The 24,187-nt window shown below is 44.4% G+C and overlaps 1 pseudogene; it reads left to right on the forward strand.

Moving 5' to 3' along the window:
• Window positions 1-13,634: 13,634 nt before the first annotated feature.
• LOC115540265 (uncharacterized) lies at window positions 13,635-16,193 on the forward strand (annotated as a pseudogene).
• Window positions 16,194-24,187: the final 7,994 nt, after the last annotated feature.

The following is a 24,187-nucleotide window of genomic DNA, read 5'->3' on the forward strand; positions in this document are numbered from 1 at the left end:
CAGTTAATGATGTAATGCAATAGAAACACAAAACTGAACATGATTGTGAATGAACTATTGTTATCTATATTTATAACAGTTTTCTCTCTTCCTCACACAGGGCTGTGGTTGAGGCTATGTCTGTGCTGCGGCCCAGAGTGAACATTATCCTGAAGTCTGGCACAGAGTGGCAGATAATGCTAGACATGGATGACCACACATTTGCCCGGCATTTCAGAATATCAAAAACCCGGTTTGAGGTCCTTAAAGGGTACCTACAGGAGGGTGGCCTGCAAAGCGATCACAACCATGGGCTGCCCCCCCTGCCTATTGCCAAGAAGGTACTCATGTTCCTGTGGTACATGGGCAACCAGAACTGCTTCCGGGAGATATCAGACAAGTTTAACGTCTCATCTTCATCAGCACACCGCGCCATACTCCAAGTGCTAACCATCATGTCCACCCTTGGCTGGGCTTTTGTCTCTTGGCCTAAAGGCTGTGAGAAGAGGGTGTCTGCCACCAGCTTCCAACGCACATGTGGCCTTGAGAGGGTCATTGGAGCGATTGATGGCTGCCACATTAGAATACAGTGTCCACGGGTCAGAGGAGTGGACTACATGAACAGGAAGTCCTTCTACTCTGTCCTCCTCCAGGGGATTGTGGATGCTGAAGGCTGATTCATCAATGTCTTCACTGGAATGCCTGGCAAAGTGCATGATGCCCGGCTGCTGCGGTCCTCCTGGTTTTTCCAAGAATGGCAGGAGAGGATGGGGGAGTACCGTCTGCTGGGGGACAGTGCATACATCGGTCAGGATTTTCCCTTCATCATCTCCCCCCGGCGTGACAACGGGGCTCTTACTGATGCAGACCTTCGTCGCAACACCGACATCTGCCGGGGAAGAGTCATCATTGAGCAGGCATTTGGGAGAATGAAATGCAAGTGGAGGCGCATTAGAGACTTGCAGAACACATGCACTGTCACTATTGCGAAGATCATCTTGGCTGCATGTTATCTTCACAACTTTGCCCAAGGTGCCTCGATAGGATGTGATGAACACCCAGATGGATGTCCAAGAGAAGATGATGCCAACCAGTAGGAAAAGGTGTTCAGGCAATTCTATTATGTTCATTATTCATTACGTTGATTCATCTATTACGTTCACTATTCCTGTGTTTTGGAATAAAAGTGTTAAACCTTAAAAGTTATGCTTCTTCATTTGTAAACCAATTTATATAATGGGGGAAATGGAAAGGCTTGGGTAGAATAGTAATCACATTGTAGAACCAGATAAAAAACATTTAAGTCAATGTGTGAAAATGTCTCGGCATGGTCACAGGCATGGTCGAGTTTACAAATATATTTTGTTTTACTATAGGGTATAAAAAGGCAAGTCGGACAAAACAAAGTTATTCCAATAGTACAACTCTTGTAATAATACAACTCTTGGTAATAAAGTGCAAATTGTTTGTATAAAATAAATGCAAATAAATAATAAAGTGAACAAAATAGTGCAAAACAAAGGTTAATTTAACTCGAATGAACTTGGAACTTAAATGCTTAAAGCATTGACCTTAAATGCTTCAAAAGCATTGAACTTTAATGCACAGGATGATCGCCTCACATCTTGTCCACCATCCTTGTAAACTGCGTGAGGAGCTCCCGCCGATCTTCCCTCATCTCCCGCAGGGTGTCCTTCATGAAGTCCTCCTTCCGCTTCAGAGCATCAGCCCTCTCCTCATCAGACGACTGCAGGTAGGCCACCAGCTCATCCTGCTTCGTTGGACGCTTCCGTGGCCTCGGTGTCTCATTGGGCACTGGAGTTGAACTCAAAGCATTAGGAGACGGGGAAGAGGAGCTCGTGGACCACACTGGTGAGGGAGCTCTAGTGAGTGGGGTTGAAGATGCTGTGCTGGTGGAAGGCACAGCTGGGGGAGCCCTGTCCTCTGACACTGGTGTGGGGGCACTGTTCGACTGTTCTCAGTGAATCCGGTCGACGTACCACCACACCATGTCCATCGCCCGCAAGGACAGATGGATCAACATCATGATGCCCCCCCAGCAGTTCTTCCATCTCCTTTAAGAACTGGAAGCGGCCAGGTCCCCTTCCAGTGGAAGCATTGTGGTCTTTGACCTTTTGTAGCCCTGCACCAGTGTCAACCACTTCCGCGCCACCTTGTCGGGGTGGAAGTCCTCCCCAAACTATGTGGAAAGCTTTGCAGCTATCTCTTCCCACAGCAGTTTTTTTGTTTTCTTCGCCAACCTCATCCTCCGGTTGAGGTCATCAAAGGTCTTTGCTGGTCCCTCGCCCTCTACCGCAAGATGAATGCCCATCAGGTGGATGAGGAAGAGGGTTTGAGCTTTATCAAACTCCTCGTTCAACCGCCTTGGTGGATTCGGATGGATATTGCAGGTATCTGAATCATAAAAAAAAAAAAGAAACGGCACAGTACAGGGATAAATGATGGTTGAAGTACACTTATGTCTACAGTGTCATGCTTCTTAATAATTTGACCGTGCAAGTGCAATCCATTGTGTGTATGGTGGCAGCCACCATGAGGCCCTCGTCCACATAGTACTGTCCTGGTCTGTGGTCCAGCTGGTACAGATTACCAATAAATGGCATGGTCCTGTCCTTGTCCAGAAATGCATTCATGCTCTGGTTGAGGAAAACTATTTTGAAATAAGAAAAAAAAAAGAAAAAAGAAATAATCAAGTGTATAATGGTTGCCAGCTTTTACAGAAACATTAATATTGCAAGCCTTTTACATTGCAATAATATTTTGCCATTTTCACCAATTTTAATTTCAACAAGTGCTGTCGTGTTTCTGTTGAGCCCCGAGGGGTAGTAGCGTGCTAGTCATCATTAGCAACATAGCCTATTTAGCAAGCCAGCTTGAAAACACAACTTTACATTGAAATGCACACAAAGCAAGACCGTGCAATGCATAAATTGGTCACCAGATTAAAGCAGCAATGAAATTAAGTATGCAAGAGGATTTAAATCAACATTATAACCACCAACGTGGTACAAATACAAAGAAAATACATCGCAACTTACCATTGACTATGGGCGCAGCCATCTTCTTGACGAGTTGTACAGCTCTGCTCGCTCTACTTTGAAAGCGACGAGATGCTACGACCAAAAGGGGGCGTGCCTCAGTGAAATGCCGCAAGAAAGCTGGGAGATTTGCGACTTTACCACTTCGTACATCCAAATGGATAGCAGCATAAGACTTCCCGCATGCCTCTGTATTGCTTTTGCTGGTTTCATGTCCTCCAAGTAAGCATAACTTATACGACTAACGCAGATGTGTAACCATGAAAAAATATTTTCCAAGATTTTACTTCCTAAATAATGCTACGATTTGCAAAAAGATCTCACGATTCATCAGTAATTCTGACATTGTTATTTCTGTTTACATAAAGGCAATCCATCGTTGACTTGTCAAGCAAGATGGAGGACATGTTCAAGATCCAGCTGTGAGGAACAAAAATATTCATAAAATGACAGGTTCTGATAGAGTTCTGAACGACCTGAAGGACACTTGGATACATTGTGGTGCCATGTGGTCCAATTTTGGCCGGATGTTTTTCCAACACCAGAGTGAAACAAATCAACCTGGTCTCACATGAATCCATGAAATGACCACGGACGCTAATCTCAAAATCCGTGGAATCTTCAAGGAAACACGCCAATTTCCGTGATATGGCCACGGATTTGCTCCAATGCAAGTTGATGACACTCATATTCCGTGGCACACACACAGATCCCAGTGTGGAAGACATTCTATTTTTCGTTGAAATCCCAGAGCGTCACAGTTAGTGTTGAGCTCCATTTGTCTCTACCATAAATTCGCTTTAACCTTATTAACTTTCATCATCATCATCATCATCATCATCATCATCATCATCATGCCAGACCGATGCTAGATAATTGTTCTTATGAAACGAGATGTGACAAAAAAAGTTTTTTTTCTGCTCCTAAGAAGATTATTAAATGCCAATGACATGCCACCAGGCGTGGTGTGATTAGCCGTTTAACAAGCCGTTTTTGGATTTAGGTGGACACGCCCACCTGTGATGTCATAAGTGGCAGATTTCTAAAACGGCTTGTAACAGCTAATCCCACCACACCTGGTGGCATGTCATCGGACCCTTAAGCCTAAATATTTAACTTTGGAACATAATCCTTTTACCTGTATGCGGCTTCCCTGTGTGGATAGTCTCGGGGGGGGGGGGGGGGGGGGGGGGGGGGGGGTCCTGGGGGATCATCTCCGGGGGTAGTCTGGTTTTCCTGGGCATCATCTCTGGGGGTCTCGAGCTTCCTGGGGATCGTCTCGAGGGGGGTCCTGGGGATCATCTCGGGGGTGGTTTTGGACCTCTTGGGGATCATCTCAGGGGGGGGGTCTTGGACTTCTTGGGGATCATCTCGGGGGTAGTCTTGGGCTTCCTGGGCATCATCTCGGGGGGGTCTTGGGCTTCCTGGGGAATCATCTCGGGGGCGGTCTTGGGCTTCCTGGGGAATCATCTCGGGGGCGGTCTTGGGCTTCCTGGGGAGTGTCCTTGGAGTCACGCAATGGGGGATGGAGTGCAGCGGAGTGGGCTGGTCACCAGAGGGTGAGCTGTGAAATATGCTTATTCTTGAGGTTTTTCAGTGGCCCTTGAAGCGGTAACAACAAAAATGGTGATGAATATCTGGAAGGGACTAGATGGGGGTTAATTAATTTTGGTAAAAGTATGGATTAAATGGCATGAACATTAATGGTAGATGAAGGGATGAATTAATTGATGGAGGATGTACATGAGTGAAAGAAGGGGTGAGATCATAGAGCAAAATAGATTATGGTCGACGGATCCCCCCCAACCCCTGCCCTATGACCAAGATATAAGATATATCAGGGTGTCTACAGGTATAAACAAATTAAATGTAAGACTTTTTAATACCACTTCTTAATGAAATTTAAGACCAAACTTACGATGGAAAACAAATCAAAGGGGGAAATATACAGTAATCTTTCCAAGTAACACACTGATGTCTGATAATAACCTGTTTGAGTTAAGAAACATCGGCTACATGGTGTAATGCGAAAAGAGAACACAAAAATGTCATTAGTCCTCAATTATAGTTATTATTTTCAGAGCACTTAGGTCCCATAAACAAATGCTTATAAACTCAAGTAAATAAATAAAAACTACTGTTCTTTCGAACAAAGTAGTCAATACAATAACTACATACATAAATGCAATTTTCAAGTGCTTTTGAAGTGCAAAATATATCTTAATATAACTTGTGTGAGTGTGTGTATGTGTGTGTGACAGGACATCCTTTGAATCAACCAAAATCAAAAGATAATAATAATAAACAAAAACACTGACCTGGCACTTGAGGAAGCCTTCCCAAAGAGTGTACTTAACCATTATAACAATGTGCATGTGACAACATGAACATAAACATTTGAAACAGTGAAAAAAGAAGGTAAGGAAGATGGTAATGCCTAATTGACAATTATGGCATATGCCTGAGTTCTGCCGATTTATCTTCCAGCTCTTTCTCAACCTCTTTGAGTTCTGTGAGTTTTCTTTGTGTCTTCTTCTGAGGATGTTTGACTTGGTGATTAGCTGGGCCATAAGTGTGCCTGATTTACCCTCAGCTTGTTCTGCTAGCTTGTCTGCATCTTTTTCCAGGCTGTTTGCTACCTCAATCAGTATCTTCTTCTTCGTTTTGAGCTGCTCTAGGTGGTCTTCTGCACCTTTTTCTCTTTTGAGCATTGCTCGCATGCTTTCTCTCTTTCCTGGTCACAGGTGTAGCCGATACTGAGACCTAGCTGAAGCTGCAGCTGCCAAAAGCTCCTTAGTCAGAGGTACTTTGAGAACCCCCCCACAGACAGAGACATAGTCACAGATCATCCTCTGAGAAACCACTGTGTCCTCCTTCATGTTATCGGCCTCTACCTCCTTGTTTACAGAAAAGCCCCTCTCAACCGTTGCTTGGCCATGGGAGAGAAGCAGAAGTTTCCTGCAGAATGCCCAGAGTTCAGGGTAGGATTGATGTAGGAGTCCATGCAAGAAAACGTCCAGTCTTGTACGCATGGGTTGGAAAGAGGAGAATGACTCATGTTTTGCCTCCAGAGACAAGAAACTTCCAAATTGTTGGGACAATCACATCACCTGTTGCAAAACAGATTAACAAAAAATAATATATAAATATTTTAAATCAATGCAATGAAAAGTTTAGACAGACAAACCACAAAATAATTTACATTCTTAGTTAGTTAATAAATAAATGTAGGGCATACTTACTTTGAAATGCTGCAGTAGGTCTCCTGGGCAGTTGCGTGGCCCATGAACTGTGATCCGTTAGAACCTAGACTGGGACATGGGTCATTTAACCAATAACGCACATGCAAGTCCATTTGTTTGGTTTTGGTTGTCTGGTTCAGTGTCTCATCGAACATGACAACAAACGCACCGCATTTTGAACTTCATTGACAAGCTCTTTTTTTATATACGGCGCCAATCCAACGTATCTGGTCTTGTCTTTCCCGCATGTAAAAGACTGTACAAGGGCAGAATCTGGGAACATTGCTTTAAACAAGTCATCAATTCCGTCATTGGACCTGCAGGAATGGTGGCTTGTCACGGTCCTCATCACCCAAATCACCTCTGCTCGCAGTGTTGGCGTAGAGCCACAAATTACGCGGTCAGATGGCATGCTTGTAACAGGCTGTGGATTTCCTATTGCAACACTAGCGTTGTCAATTACATCATTGCTAGCGGTGGAGCAGAAGCTAGTAATTGTAGGCTGCAGGCGTGCTTTTGAGTAAGCTTTGTGTTTCTGGCTCTGGACGTGGGATTCCACCGCTCTGATCCCCATTGTCCCAAGTTTGAAGGTTTTTTTACACATAGTGCACCGAGCATCATAGGCGCTACCAGGCACCGACCTTAACCAGTCATACTCGTCCTTCTCAAGCCATTTATCATTAAATTTACACTTACCCATGTTTCAGAGTCGAGTGGGTATATCGTAGTGAGTAGGCCTGTCAAAATTGCTCAAAAATGACATTCGAATGTTCGTTTGGAAAAAAATCACGAATTCGAACTATTCGAATATCTGGTTGCCTATTTTACGCAGTTGCCGTCAATATGTCAATAATGCGACAAAACCATGGTTCAAATTAGTGGGATATATATATATCATATAATCAGCCCAGTAACGTGGAGGCCTCAATCATGAAAAGCCACAACTTTGTATCCGCTTGCATTTCACCACCACACCTGCAAGCGCGCAAACTATAGTAATCTGAAGAAGACGCCCGCTTCTGAATGTTACAAAGTATGCTAGTGGTAACGTTCCTTGCTTTGCTTACCATTTATCGAGAAGGCCTATTAAAATCGATAAAGAAAAAAATGCATGTCGCCTACGTCTTCCACCATGCCAGCGAAAGGGCCAGCACTACGCACCGTTCGGATTCATGAAAAAAAAAAGCTGTCTCGGACTTGCCGAGAACATTGCGTTATAGCAGCTTTCACCAGCCAGACTACTAGCTCCCTGAGCTCTACTTCGGATGCTTATTGAATGGCATCAGCCGAGCTGGAATACCTATATCCAAGTACGGAAACCCCGAGGGGATAAATACATTCGCTCTTCACAATACTAGTCTGTTACACTTGTACCGCGGGAGTGTTTTTTCACCTTCGAATATTATGAGGGACATCGCGAACAGACAGAGGCTCATTCACAAAGCAGATAGAGGCGCTTGTACCGCGGGAGTGTTTTTTCACATTCGAATATTAATTTTCACGTTCGAATTCGCGTTTTTGGATACATTTCGAACGAATATTCGAACTTCGAATATTCGTTGACAGCCCTAGTAGTGAGGGGTCTGAATCGCGCCAAAATCTATAAACGAACAGGCTGGAGCCCTGGCTAGATGATAAACCAATAAACAGGAGCCCTGGCAGTGGCGTAATCGGGGGGGTGGGGTTAATATCCCCTCAAATCGAGGCTGCGAGAATCAGCCCTAAACAAATGCAAGAAGTTCCGATCATTCGAACGACAGCAAGAAAATAACATTTGCAATTAAAGTGCACAATGGAAGCATAGGACATTGTTCGTGTTTTACTACTCAAAGCATTCCAGGGATTGAGGTACAGTGGCAAGTTAGCGATCAAAGCAACAGGTAGACCACCTACCAAAATCAGAGCAACAGTAACGTTAGCTACCAATGGAGTTGAATGAATGATGTGCTAACGTTCACATATTAGAACGTAACGTAAATGTAAACGTTTTGTTTTTTTGCTGTCTCACACTGTGATAAATATGTTTAAGTAACCTCTGGATAAATATGTTTAAGTAACCTCCGTTTAATTTCCATAAACTGTTAGTTTGTTGCAAGGTAAAATTAATACATTGCTAGCGGGAGGGAAATAGCACTGACAGGACTAGAAAGCTAGTTAGCAGGCTAGCCAGCTATTAGGCTATCTAATCACTTGTATGTAGACGCTTTAGCTGCGCAGTAGTCTACGCTCTGACCTAACCAAAGACAACGCAGCGCACAGGCTACCGGAAAAAAATATTTGACCTGGCAGAACAGATTGCCCGCATTTTCGCACTGACATGGCACACAAATATTTAAGACCAATGCAATCTGAATTTAAGACAATTTAATACTTTTTAAGGCCTTATTTTGATGAAAATTGATTTACGACTTTTTAAGACTTTTTAATACCCCGCGGCCACCCTGTATATGCGTCCCTGTATCAATAAGAAGGATTAATGACTTACTGCCATTTGCATCAACCACCTGCTTGATTTTTTTTCTCCTATGAGGACATTACAAGGTATGGATTAGTATATTTTTGTCATTATATGCAAGTGATCATGAATATACACTTATTGGACGCAAATACCGAAGAATAAAATAGTAATTTGTCCGATTTTTAGAGGGAGGAGTTGTAGAGTTTAATGGCCACAGGCAGGATTGACTTCCTGTGGCGCTCAGTGGTGCATTTAGGAGCAATGAGTCTCTCACTGAAGGAGCTCCTCTGTTTGACCAGAGCATTATGGAGAGGGTGAGAGCCATACTGCAGGATCGCCCGCAACTTCAACAGCATCCTCCTGTCAGACACTGCTGTCAAAGTGTCCAGCTTCAGCCCCACAACGTCACTGGCCTTCCTGATCAGCTTGTTGAGTCTGTTGCCATCTGCTACTCTTAGTCTGCTGCCCCAGTACACAACAGCAAACAGAATAGCACTGGCCACCACAGACTCATAAAACATAGTCAGCATAGTCCGGCAGATGTTAAAAGAGCGGAGCCTCCTTAGAAAATAGAGGCGGCTCTGTCCCTTCTTGTAAAGGACTTCCGTGTTCTTAGTCCAGTCCAGTTTGTTATCAATGAACACCCCCAGATATTTGTAATGTTCAACGATGTCCACATTATGACCCTGGATGGAAACTGGGGTCATTGGTGTCTCAAGTCCGTAGTGTAAAGGGTGAAGAGGAAGGGAGAAAGGACATTCCCTTGTGGGGCCCCGGTGTTGCTGACCACCGTATCCGACACACAGTGCCGCAAGCGCATTACTGTGGTCGACCAGTGAGGTAATCCACAATCCAGGACACAAGGGGGGGATCCACCAGCATCGCCGTCAGCTTGTCACCCAGTAGAGCAGGCCTGATGGTATTGAAAGCACTGGAGAAGTCAAAGAACGTGACCCTCACAGTGCTCCCTGGCTTGTCCAGGTGGGCGTAGACGCGGTTCAGCAGGTAGATGATGGCATCCTCAACTGCAATCCGGGGCTGGTAGGCGAACTGGAGGGGATCCAAGTGCGGCCTCACCATAGGCCTGAGCTGCTCCAAGACGAGTCTCTCCAGGGTCTTCATGATATGTGACGTCAGTGCCACAGGTCGGTAGTCCGAGAAACCACTGGGCTGCGGCTTCTTAGGCACTGGAACGAGGCAGGACGTCTTCGATATCAAAGGGACCTTCTGGAGGCTAAGGCTCATGTTGTAGACCCGATGAAGCACTCCACAGAGCTGTTCGGCACAGGCTCTGAGAACCCGTGGGCTGACACCGTCAGGGCCGGCAGCCTTACCGGAGGGGAGTTTGCTCAGCTGTCTTCTTACATGAAGAGGTGTAAACAGTGCCGACTGGGGGTGTGAGGGGATCAAACAGTTGGATGAGGTGCTATTAGGAGGAGGGGGGGTCAGAAGCAGTGGTGTCTGGAGACAGTCAACATAAATAAATAAACATAATAAATAAAAAAAAAAATAATAAAAAACAAGACAAAACAAAACATAAGTTTGAACAGGGTGATGGTCCTCATACCACTCCAGACCTCCCTCAAGTTATTCTGCTGGAGTTTCCTCTCCAGCTTCCTCCTGTAGCCGTCCTTATGGTGCGGCCACACCAACCGCGTTACTCGCGTTGGACAACGCGAGTAACGCGCCTAACCTGACGCTTGACCAGTGTGTGGTGGTTCAACGCTTCCAACGCGTCAACGCGCCAACGCAGCTAGATGAGTCCATGTCCATGCAAGTGAACGGAGCGTTCCCTCTTCGTCATAACTATCAAACCAAACATCCTTCACATTCACTGAGCGAACATTATGAAAGTAAAATGCACATTTCTCGCTAAAAATGTTTCCATAAACGCATTTAATGGCGTAACTATGTAACTATTTCCACCCAGAATAAAGAAAAATGTCGGCCGTGGCTGCGCTGGAGTCCGAGGTAGGAAACCCAAACGCCGCCGTGTTTGGGTGATAGAGTTTAGATCGGGTTAGATTAAATAATCTCGGATATAAATAACAATAATCGGGTTAAATAACTTCACATGGTGTGTCTGGTGTGTTTCCAGCATTCGTAGTGTTGATCAGCAGATATATAGTCCGCCAAGACGTTGAGGTTGCTTAGCAACCAGAGACTCTGTCCATGCAAGTGAACGGAGCGTTCCCTCTTCGTCATAACTATCAAACCAAACGTCCTTCACATTCACCGAGCGAACATTATGAAAGTAAAATGCACATTTCTCGCTAGAAATGTTTCCATAAACGCATTTAATGGCGTAACTACGTTACTATTTCCACCCAGAATAAAGAAAGATGTCGGCCGTATGCTTCTGTGCAAGCTCACTACTCTCTGCCAGTGACGTCGGGTCAAGCTCCACGCTGATTGGCCACCGCGGCTAAGCGTCACGCGTTGGAGCGTTGAAAGTTCAATTTTCTGAACTCCGGGCGTTGGTGCGTTGGGCGCGTTACTGCGTTTACGTGCGTAATTACGTGCAACTGCCGCGCCTAACGCCCCCAACGCAACGCTTCAACGCTTCAACGCGTGTACCGCGCCTAAACCAATGGTTCCCTATGCAAAAATGACGATTTTCAACGCCCCTAACGCGAGCAACGCGGTTGGTGTGGCCGTACCATTAGCCTCTTTGATCTTGGCCTTCAGGTCCCTCTGAATGTCTCTCAGCTCCTCCTTGTTGCCACCTCTAAAAGCCCTCTTCTTATTGAGTACAGCTTTGATGTCTTTTGTTACCCAAGGCTTGTTGTTTGGGTAACAACGCACAGTCCTTGCTGGGACAATGCCGTCCACACAGAAATTGATGTAGTCCGTAATGCACTCAGTAAGCCCATCAATGTCCTCTCCATGTGGCTCACAGAGTACATTTCAGTCAGTCACCTCAAAACAGCCCTGCAGTGCCTCATAGCAGTCCTCTGACCATGTCCTTACTGTCTTTGTGGTCAGAGGCAGCCTCTAGAGGCACATAGCAAGGGGTCAGAAGCACCAAATTGTGATCTGATCTTCCCAGGGGGGAGAGACGTGGAGGTGTATGCATATGCGTATGAAAATGGTAGAATGAAATTCATAATGACACTAAAATGTATTCAGGTTAACCCTTACCTCTTGTAACAACAGGCATCTTCTCAGAATATAGACCTACATAATGTAAAGTAAAGGGTTAGCAATATACAGTTAAATACACCCAACCACCGACCTATACAGTTTAAGAACATTACTTAAAATGCCTTGCAGTTATCCGATAAGTGGATAGCTAGTTTTACAAAGCAGCAGACTGTTCTCATGGTTATACTAACAGGGCTATGGTTCGTATAACAGCGGAGATACGCTTTTACCTACTTATATATATTTTTATCAAATTTAGTCCGTCTTAACCTCCTTCTGTCGAGGTGCATCCCAGTTATCTAGAAACAACTTGATACCTCTGAGTTAGCATCCTGTTTTCCATGTATGCTTAACCATTTTTGGGTATCTTAGCCATTTACCTGTACACAGTTGGTCCATCTGGGTCCATGGTTTGACCATGCCTTCCACGCTTCCTCTCATTCTTCTTCAGGACCTCCATGCCTGGTGTGATCCTGAAGCGCTTGGTCCCCCTCTTGGTCCTCCTCTTGTATGCCACTTTCTGTCTCTCCTGGGCCTTCTGTATGTTGGCAGTCACCTGATGCAGGATAGTTAATCGATACATGAATTTTCTGCCCTCACAATTGCATTTCTATGCACATGAATACATAATGGTAATAATATCAATAATGATTTGCTTCCCATTTATAAAACACTTTCCATAGCTCTCAGCCCTTGCCTGGACGTACTTCTCAATGTCCTTCTTTTTTTTTTGATTTATATTTTTATTGGAAAAACACTCTACAATACTACAGTCACGGAAATACAATTTACCTTTTTCCTTCTTTTTTTTTTAAACATGCATATGCACACGGCCCAAAACAGTGTGATTTTTTGGGGGGCCTATCATGGGGGGCCTATCATGAGCCACTATAAAATATATATATTTTATACTGGCTAATGATAGGCCCCACGATCGCCCGTAGGCCCAAAACAATGTGATTTTTTTCGGGGGCCTATCATGGGGGGCCTATCATGAGCCAGTATAAAATATATATATTTTATAGTGGCTCATGATAGGCCCCACGATCGGCGTATTCCCAAAACAATGTGATTTTTTGTTTGGGACCTGCAAAGATCAGAGGCCTGTGATGGGAAGTGCCAGTAGAAAAATTCTCAATATTACTTACATCATTGGTAAAGCAAACTCGCAAATCAATTTGCAAAAAAATCGTTCCTTTATACAAAAGGTTTGTGTGGCATAGGATTTCCCCTTGTTAATTTGGTTTGTGTATAACCGAAAATTGGTTGCTATGGAAACGTGACGTCACTCTATTGTCTGTTCAGCCTTCAAAACGAGAGCTGGTAAATTGTGAAAAATACATTAAATTGTAATCAGAAAACGTGGTTATATACTATAGACCCTAGAGTATATGTGATATAAATATACTATGCATGCATTAAACCTAGGTTATATTTGTTCTACAATTGTTGAATGCTTTTTGCATTTAGAAATCTCCTCTTTACTAGACGTAATATCTGTTAAAGGAAATTGCCACGACAGGCCTATCATGATGAGCCAAGAAAATAAAAAAAATCACATTGTTTTGTAATTTGTCGAATTCTCTGTCTGTCCATCACTTGATATGATTTTTGTGGCTTCTGAATAGCACAATTTACCAGTGACCCACGTGGGCACGACAACAGCCTATTACAAAAGGTAGAGGAATGTTTCGGCTTGTTGTGATTCAAATCGATTGAAATTAGTGAAGATTGTCGTGGTTGGTTGGCAAAATGTCGGAAAAGAAGAAGTTTGAGAGTGGCGCGCAAAAACGTAGACAACAGAGGGAGAAGGAGATTCGGGATCAAGAGTTGCTGAAAAAGATACCGAAGCTGACTGGATTTTTTAAATGTGTAGACAATGATGCGGCAATAGCCAGCGGCGATGCAGGTGACGGAGCCCCGCTAACCAGCGGTGATTATGGAGCAGACGGTGCGGCGCTAAGCAGCGGTGATGCCGGTGACGGAGCCCCGCCGCTAACCAGCGATGAGGGAGATGGTGGGATAGCCCGCGGTCGCGGGGCCTGCTCTGAGCCAAGCACATCTGGCTGTTCTTCTGCTAGCCATGGAGAAGAGGCAGAAAAGGACGAGCACACAGCAGGAGGACCATCACCTCACTCATGTGGAGGACACGACCCCTATAACACTGACCCGGGTTGCTGGGGTAACCCTAACACCGTGGATGACAAGGTGCAAGTCTACTGGGCGAGAATGGGACCAGAATTGTGCCAGAACCAACAATCTGACCTCTCTGCCTCAGAACGTCAGTACACACACCAGAGAAGATTCTTCTCAAGGGCATTATTTCAGCGGAAGCTCTGCATTGGGGAGTATCTGCCCAGAAAGTGGCTCTGCTATTCACCATCAAAAGGTACTGTTTTTTGCTTTGCATGCAAACATTTTGGCCACAGCAAAGTAAGACCACCATTTGGCAGTGTGGGATTTTCTAATTGGAAACATGCAAGTGAACGTATTGCCGAACATGAAAGTTGTGAAATGCACAGGAAAGCAATGATTGTGTACATTAATAAGACAGCTAACCAGGGGACAGTGGACTCAGAACTAAAAAAAACAGTTAACTGAGGAGTGTGAGTACTGGAGACAAGTTCTACAAAGGGTTGTCAGTGTCGTCAGGTATTTGGCAGAGCGGGGACTTGCTTTCAGGGGTGATAGCCACACATTCTGAGACAGCAACAATGGGAATTATTTGGGTTGCATGGAGCTGATCAGTGAGTTTGATCCGTTTTTAAAAGCTCATATAGAAAAGTATGGAAACGCCGGCAGAGGAACCCCATCCTACCTCTCCCTGAATGTGTGTGAGGAATTCATCAAGCTGATGGGAGATAAGGTGCTGGAAGAAGTTATCAGCCGAGTTAAACTGGCAAAGTATTTCTCTGTCAGTGTGGACTCCACGCCAGATATCACACATGTGGACCAGCTGACTTTCATCCTGCGGTACATATCCCCAGAACCAGAAGGCTGTATCGAGGAGCGTTTTGTGAAATTCCTCCCCACTGAAAGCCACACTGGAGAATCGCTGTTCAATGCAGTTGTCACTGTTTTAGATGACATGGGCATTGACATTAATAACTGTAGAGGACAGTGTTACGACAATGCGAGCAACATGTCAGGCACATACAAAGGTGTGCAGGCCCGCATCAAACAGGTAAACCCCCTGGCAGAGTGGGTTCCCTGTGCAGCGCATACCTTAAATCTGGTCGGGGTTAACAGTGTGAACTGTTGTGAGGAGACTGAGCAGTTTTTCAGTTTTATACAAAGTTTTTTCAACTTCTCATCAAGGAGCACTACACGCTGGGAAATTATCATGGCGGGGTTGCAGCCTAATGAAAATAACAGAATAGAAACCCTAAAAACACTTTCTGATACCAGATGGTCAGCGCACGCTGTTGCAACTAAAGCCCTGTGTCAGAATTATGTTGGTATCCAGCAGTCTTTGCTCAACATTGCTGACGATGATGAGCACCATAATCTGAACACAAGAGAGGAGGCCAGGGTGCTTCACAAAAAGCATTAATGTGGAACGCCGTCAGTGGAATTGGACCTGTGCAATGCTGTGGATCTGGTTCGGTCATTGCGGGACTATGTAGCAGGCCTACGCGATCAGTTCGACAGCTTTGAGACAGCCGCAAAAAATATGTCCCCGACTGTGTCTGAGGAATACAAAGCAGACACTCAACGAAAAAGAAAGAGACAGGTTGACGAGTCACCTGAGCCTGAGTGTGAGCTGTCAGGCCGCGGACGCTTCTGTACATCTGTGTACATCGTTGTGATTGACCGGCTAGTGTCAGAGCTGGACCGAAGATACCAGTCATATAATGACTTGTATGAAAACTTCGGGTTTTTGAACAGATCCACTCGATTTCCCCCCAAGACCTCCGCTCAGCAGCGATGAGCCTGCAGAAGAAATACCAAAGTGACTTGGAAGAGGATTTTGTGGAGGAAGCTGTACAGTTTGGGGAGTTGTTGCAGCATGAGAAGGTGACGGCAGTGGAGCTACTGAAAATGTTGAGACTAAGAAAACTCCATACAGTGTTTCCCAACACCGACGTAGCTCTACGGCTATTCTTGACATTGCCAGTGACCAATGCTAGTGGAGAGCGTTCATTTTCAAAACTGGCCTTGGTTAAAAATAGACTGCGATCAAGCATGCAGCAAGACAGAGTCAGTAACCTCACACTGATGTCCATTGAGCATGACATTCTCCTGGAGTTGGATTTTCAGGACATCATCATGGCTTTCTCTTCAAAGAAGACCAGACGCAAGAAGTTTTAAAAAGGTAAGACAATGCTTTATGTATTGTTTTCCAGTAGCCTGTGCAGGTTTTAAATTGTTGTTGTCATGCATTGTTTATACTGACATGTTCTGACATGTTCTACTGTGAATGTTAATCAGATCAGATCAGTGTCATCTTCTGATACCTGGCAATGGGGCATATGTCGCTGTCCATGGGGGCCAAATCGTGTGTGTGTGTGTGTGTGTTGTGGTGTGTGTGTGTGTGTGTGTGTGTGTGGTGTGTGTGTGTGTGTGTGTTGTGGTGTGTGTGTGTGTGTGAGATGGATTCCCAAGTCCCGCCGAGGACAAAGAGGAACCTCTTACTTGTTAATATGCTGTTATTAGGGTGTTTGTGTTTCTGCTGTTTCTGTAATATGGAGTTAAATCAAACTTTCATGTAACATGGTTTTACCTTGTCTATCCTTCAATTATTTGGTCATCTATAATCTACTAATATAAATATTGTGATGTTATGCCTCCTCAAATGAACACGAGTCTCTGATGCTCAAACACTGCCAGCAAAGGCGCGATTATTAAATCCGACAACAGTTTAGGTAAGAAGGATAATCAGAGTTTACGCATTTAAAGATAACCTGATACCCACTATACTGTCTTCTGTAGGGCTGTAACGATACACAAACTCACGATTCGGTTTGTATCACGATTTTTGACCCACGGTTCGATACATCCCACGATTTTTTGAAATTTAAAAAGCATTTTATTTAAACAACACTTATATACCAATTAACTTAATGTAACATTTAATAACAAATAATTTGGAACACTGAACAGATTTGAACAGAAAGAATACTATTAAAGTATAGCTAAATGAATAAAGAAATAACGTGTGGGAGGATGCTTTTTTCAACTGTTTGGTTGGTTTAGTCAAATATCCTTATTAGCACTACTTATTAGGCTATGTAGCTTAAATAATGACATAATCAGGCCGTATAGAATGCAACATGTTTAATAGCCTAACTTTCAATAGAAAAACCTGAATGTCATGAACGTCGCAATAACGAGGCGTTACGAGTAGCATGTGTGTGCGCCAGAATGGCAATGTGCGTATGCGTGTGTGAGTGACGTCAGCGAGTGAGTGGACGAGCGAGGAGAGCGAGCGGTAGCGCGTGTGTCTAGTGAAGAAGCGAACGAGTCCGGTAGAATAAAGTACCCATCCTGTCAATAATCAGTGGCCGCTTCATTCCGACCTATAAGCAGACAAACTGCCAGTCAAATCACACAAAACACTAGAGACAGGATCACACAGGCCCCTCTGGATAAATGTCGTTCATATCGCATATGAGCACTTCGACGGCTGTGGAGAAATGCGATCCTCCGTAGCCACGGAGGATTGCAGTCGCATACTTACGGCATCGATAGGAGGGGGCGCTGTCAGCAGCAGGGGCGTAGGAACGTGTTTAACATTGGAGGGGACACATATCGGAAACCTGACAGATTCATTGATGGTTCGAAGAGAAATATGTCATAAATGAACTACACTGCAAAACATTCACAAATGTATTTTATTATTCTAAAAATATACATTTGTAAAGGAAAACACATTTTGAATGGCAGTATTGAACTGATACATATCAAATCAATTATTTAATTGCAGGCCTTATCATACAGTTTTGTAGACTGATAAATAACGTGTGAAAAATATTGATCTAAATTTGAATTCGTATTTTCTGAATACCTTTTCTTTTCTTAGTTGTAGCCTATCTTATGCCTCAATGAACACACAGGCAAAGGTTAAGGTTAAAGGGAAAAACAGCATCAATAATTTTAACATATACACCAACGGTTCTATCAACATCCTTTCTGTACCGACAGCGATATATTGATGCACTTCTTATGACAAATGTACTTATTGTAAGTAGCTTTGGATAAAAGTGGCTGCTAAATGCCCTAAATGTAAACGTAAATGTAACTTGTTTTTAATCTCGAGTAGGCCTATGTGATATTATTCTAACATTTCCACTAACTGATTGGTGTGTGAAGGCAAACGAAAACGACATTAGAATGGATGTAATGAACTGATAAATGTAAATTAGTGTGTAGAACTGATACAAATAAAAGCTAGATAGCACTGTAGTGTAATCCAACAGTGTCAAACGTGCCGTGACACACAAAAGGTTGAAAAACTATGGCCTAGGCAAAAGAGCCAAAATGTTTTCTTCTCCTGTCATTTGCCGCCACGAAATGCTTGCAAATTGACTTCTTGTCAGTAAGTCAAGTCTATCCTGATGGACATGACAGACAGCAACATGGTTGAGTCTGTTTTGAGACATTGTGGACCGGAGCCAGGTTTTGAGCCTGCGGAGGACACTAAAACTTCTCTGCTATTCTACTGCCGTCTTTTCATTTTAACAGCTCTAACCTGTTGCGTTAGCTGCAGACACCCGCATCTCAAACAGTCTGAGCCGTTGATGGGATGCGGCAGCTTATGGCTGTCTTGCGAGACAGCCGTATTCACGCGAGATCACGAGATCACGCGATTAGAGTTGCAGGCTGGCAGCGATCAACAGCGGTGACAGCGGCGCTTACGTCCCCGATGGAAAGCAGGCAACTATTCTTCTAAGCAGCGATTCGAAGGCGTTTCCAGCCTGAAGTCCTTATAACTTCCAACCGCCCCCAACCCTACGCGCTGCCATACATGTGGCAGGTGACAAGACGCTGTATTGCGCTTTCAAATAAAAGCGAGTAAAATATAAAAAAACTATATATATATTTGCGGTATAATTTTTGGGGGACAAATCGCCTGTCTCGAAAATTGAGGGGACACGTCCCCTCCGTCCCCCCCGGTTTCCTACGCCCTTGGTCAGCAGACTATTATCTAGACAAATGATTAGCAAATTTCAATCGGACAATTTGACCGCAGAGTTAGAAAGGGGCTGTTATCGCGCTTCTGCCTTCTCACACCGCGAAGACAGGATCGTGGCTTTTGAGTATCGCGATTTTTCGGTTTGATACGCGTATCGTTACAGCCCCTAGTCTTCTGGCGTTTGGTGATAATAAATTCAGTGAGTCATACATTACATTGGTGAGTAGTAAAGGACATCTCAGCACAATCTACATATGTGACTAACCCGCTTCCCACCAGGGGGGTCCGGGGGCGAGTGTTTTACATTAAGTATGCAGGTGAGAGGTATGCTGATGGTTCTGCATCCATTTTCTGGGTCGATTGGTGGGTGTGTCATTTACCCATGTCGCCTCTCCAGTGGAAATGGCGCATATGCAACACTTGATCCTGTTCGGACCGGGACATCCGGATGTGACGCAACGGAAGTATCTCGAAAATGTAGTCAGATTGTAGTTCGAAAATGCTTTACGGCACAGACACACACCCAAACCATGGCACCGGCTAGATATAAAACAGCCAGTTGCGAGGCAATTGTTGCATTCATCATGGATCAATCGACTAATGTACGGCCACACCAACCTCGCGGCACTCGCGTTGGATAACGCGAGTAACGCGCCTAACCTGACGCTTGATCATTGTGTGTCACAAAAATGGTTCATCGCGCCCAACGCGCCTGTGGCTTGCGCTAGAGTCCGAGGTAGGAAACCCACAACGCCGCGAGATATAATCTATCCACCTAGTCCTGGGTCTCCCCGAGGTCTCCTCCCCACTGGACGTGCCTGAAACACCTCCCAATGGAGGCGCCCAGTGGGCATCCTTGCCAGATGCCCGAACCACCTCAGCTGACTCCTTTCTAGGTAAAGGAGCCAGCGGCTCTAATCCGAGTTCCTCACGGATGACTGAGCTTCTCACCCTATCCCGAGGACGCCAGCCACCCTTCTGAGAAAAAACTCATCTCGGCCGCTTGTACCCGCGATCTCGTCCTTTCGGCCATCGCCCAACCCTCATGACCATAGGTGAGGATAGGAACGAAGATCGACCGGTAGATCGAGAGCTTTGCCTTGCGGCTCAGCTCTCTTTCGTAACAACGGTGCGGTAAAGCGAACGCCAATACCGCCTCCGATTCTCCGGGCCAATCTCACGCTCCATAGTACCCTCACTCGCGAACAAGACCCCGAGGTACTTGAATTCCTTCACTTGGCTAAGGACTCATAAATAACGATAATCGGGTTAAATAACTTCACATGGTGTGTCTGGTGTGTTTCCAGCATTCGTAGTGTTGATCAGCAGAGAAATAGTCTGCCAAGACGTTGAGGTTGCTTAGCAACCAGAGACTGTCCATGCAAGTGAACGGAGCGTTCACTCTTCGTCATAACTATCAAACCAAACATCCTTCACATTCACCGAGGCGAACATTATGAAAGTTAAAATGCACATTTCTCGCTAAAAATGTTTCCATAAACGCATTTAATGGCGTAACTATGTTACTATTTCCACCCAGAATAAAGAAAGATGTCGGCCGTATGCTTCTGTGCAAGGGTCACTACTCTCTGTCAGTGACGTCGGGTCAAGCTCCACGCTGATTGGCTATCGTAGCTAAGCGTCACGCGTTGGAGCGTTGAAAGTTCAATTTTCTGAAGTCCGGCACAGACCCCAAAGACCCCCAAACACGGAACCGGCTCGATATAAACACAAGTAACTAAGGGATTGTTATATTCATCATAGATCAGCCGACTAAAAAGAGACAGAGAAAACCCAATGTCGGAGGAACAGAAGAAGAGAAAAGGGAGACTGACCGACAGAGAGGCCAGACACGAGTAAACGTGGGCAAGCTTTTCAGGAATAGGGTGAACTGAAAGAAAAAGAAGACTGCAAATCAGACGCCGACTCGGCCGTGTGTTGCTTTTGAATTGAAAGTACCCTTGGGTGAACTTTGTCTTCGTGGTATTCTTGATGTTGATAGTCTCTGTACAAATGTGTTTGCTCAACCATTTTGTAGCTTGCTTGGTTTGCACCATATAAACACCTTTGTTTCCATGGGTGTTTTTGCTGGTTCCGATGTCGAGTCCGTCTCGTCCCCAGATGCAGACTGAATCCCCGAATCCAGGTTCTTGTTTATTTAGATTATTATGTTGGCCAAACCTCTTACACTGATTGTTCTTGTTCAACCTAAGATATAACAATTATAATCTAGGATATAAATTCTCCCCGTCAACTATAAAAAAGGATGGATTTATGTTTATTGCAATACAAAATGCACCATTTTAAAAAATGTATAACCTTGCCTACACTTTATGAACATCTACTTCGGACATGGCTCCACGCATTCGCCGGCTTCTTTGAAAAACAAATGCACATGGCTCGCGTAGAAGTGCATGGGGAAGTGTCGTCAACGAGTTGTTACGACAGTGTTGTGAAATATCTACTACGAAGCTGTAGGGGGCGCTGTGTAGAGAAATGTGTGTGCCAAAACCAAGAAAACAGCGAAGAAATCCCCGATGTTGCATAGTGGGCCTTTAAAGGAAGGGCTGAAGTTCTCATTTCCAAAACGCCTGGCAGGAAAGTCAAACTCTTTGGCTAGCAGGGCTTCTTCACCCACAGAGTTAGTTGGTGCTGCGAATAACTCTGACACCGGCGGCATCACTGGTGTTGCAGGGATGGCGGGACTTGAATGTTAGCCAACATGATAGGGTCGACCAAAGAGGGGTTAGCATGATTGCTTCAGTCTTTTCCTCCTAGCTTCTCTGAACTCTCCCCCTCGGGTGCTGGAGGGACAGGGGCCGCTGGCATGGAGTCGCTGTCTGGCTGCTGTCTTTGTGTTTTGCTTTTTTGGGGCCAGTAGAAATCAGGAATTCGCTTCTGTGAATTGGACATGTTTTCAACTTGCAGATTTAACAGTCTAATTCTCCCGCTGCGTGCATAGCGTGTTCTGCGTAGTGCGTCATACGTCAGCCTACACAGACAATGTTCGCAAAAAAATGAAATTATAATATGATAAATAACATAAAAGGATGGATGTCAATCATTTTATGAAAAGCCACGTTGCATGAAAAATTATACTCTCAAAAGATAAATATTGATTGTTCAGAAAAGTATTTCACTTGCAGTTACAGCACCCGCCAGGGGGGGGTGATGTCAGATCCCTGATCTGACATCAGAACATGAAGTGAAGAAGTCTCGCCTCTCGGCTGCTTACTCCACATTCTCTCAAACAAAGCAGTTTACAGCGGTGGCTGGTGGAGTTGTGTTAGCTGTACAATGGACCCTACATATAGTAAGTTATCAAAAAGTTTTTATCTTTATTACAAAAAACGAATAATTTATATAGTTTTTTGCTCAATGTAACATATGTACATGGAACTAAGGAAAATACTAAAACACAAAGTGACTAATGGACTGCAATGTTTTGCAGACTTTGTGGATGCCCTGCTGAGCCTGGTCTTTGAGGTGTTTGAGGCCCATCACCATTTGTTGAAGAGTTGAAGAAGATCCCAATCTCCTTCAACCTGTCCTCCCAGTATGAGGGACCCCCAAAAGAGGAATTTGTTGCGCATCATGTCTCCCGGTTCAGTTAAGGGAGAGCCGGAACCCTACATACCGTCCAGCCAGAACAGGAAACTCCTGGCATATCCGAATCCGATCCCGATTCATTTATTGCCATTTATACTAAAATAGTGGGAATTTGTCTCAGCGTTCCAGTGTGTGTGTTTCAACATATATAGTGCATTAGGACAGGACAGTGCTAACAAGACATAACAGGACAATCAAAGCAATGCAATGGGTGATGAGATACCTACGTAGTCTGTGACGGGTCTTTGCAGTTCTAGGCAGCCACAACCTTCTCCCAGAAGGAAGCGGGGTGAAGAGGCCAGGAACAGTGCATACTTCCGCAATCCACCAGTGCTCAGCGGCCAAGCTCTTTCACATAAGTTGCCATTTATACTAAAATAGTGGGAATTTGTCTCAGCGTTCCAGTGTGTGTGTTTTTTTTCATCTTAAAAAAAAACACATAAACACATGAATCATGTACATAACTACAAGACCATAGACCCACATCACAAACTCAGACAGTCACAACATGTAAAAAAACATATAAATACATGAAACATTTACATAAATACGAGACCATAAGATATGTTTGAGTTTCTCTTGATTCATCTTAAAAACAAATACACATAACATTAAGAAAAGAAGGGAAGAAAATGAAAGCAATAAAGATAAAGCTAAACTCAGTTATTGATGGGCATACATTTAAATGTACAAAAATTACAGAGGTCATTGATCGGATATGCTGTTCAAAAAGTAATGCACTATTAACTAGGCCTCGTGCTCCGTTATGGCAAAGCTCCAACTAACTATTTATGAAAAATGCAATCAATGGTTACATTTCAACCAGCAACGAAGTTGGAGTGGCCTACACACATAAATAATTGTATACACCAACATTGTTAACTGTCATACATAGGTAGCTACACAAGCAAATGAAAATTAATAACAACGCCTGAAATGTTAGGACTATTAACAATAATGTAAAATGATACCGTAATGCACCTTTGTCTTTGGATCTTTTGAATAAATGGATCAATATATGGTGAATCACAATGATCGCAAGCAGAGGACCGTGAGAGTTATTGAGCAGCAGCTTGAACTATGGCGACACATTAGTGCCATAAAGCGCTCCATGTGATAAAACATAGCATTTGGGCGTATTATATCATATCACACGCGTAGATATTAATTGCGCGCAAATCAGCCCTTCGCGCGTAACAGCCCTCTCGCAAATGATGTTCTGCTCTCGCGCGCAAATTTAGTTTTGGCACTATGGGGGAGGGAACCAAGGCAGGGCGGCTTTCCTATGATTGGCCGTTTCTGAAGCGCGATATTTGATTGACAGCCCTCCTCTCATTCAATTCTGAATTGTACAGTAGCGTTTACCCCTAGTGGCCCTTGTGTCATGTAGGGGACTTGAGGAGGGCAAGGGATCAACCTCTCCGCTGATCAAATTACCCGCTGCAGCTTGACCTTGTCCGTGGTCACTGCAGCGGGGAACCAGGTGATGATGGAATGGGTGAGGATGGACTCAATGATTGCGGTGTAAAACTGGGTCATCATCGTCCTCATACCGGGGTTT

The sequence above is a fragment of the Gadus morhua genome, chromosome 3 (genome assembly GCF_902167405.1).
Source record: "Gadus morhua chromosome 3, gadMor3.0, whole genome shotgun sequence".
In the NCBI taxonomy this organism is placed as follows: domain Eukaryota; kingdom Metazoa; phylum Chordata; class Actinopteri; order Gadiformes; family Gadidae; genus Gadus; species Gadus morhua.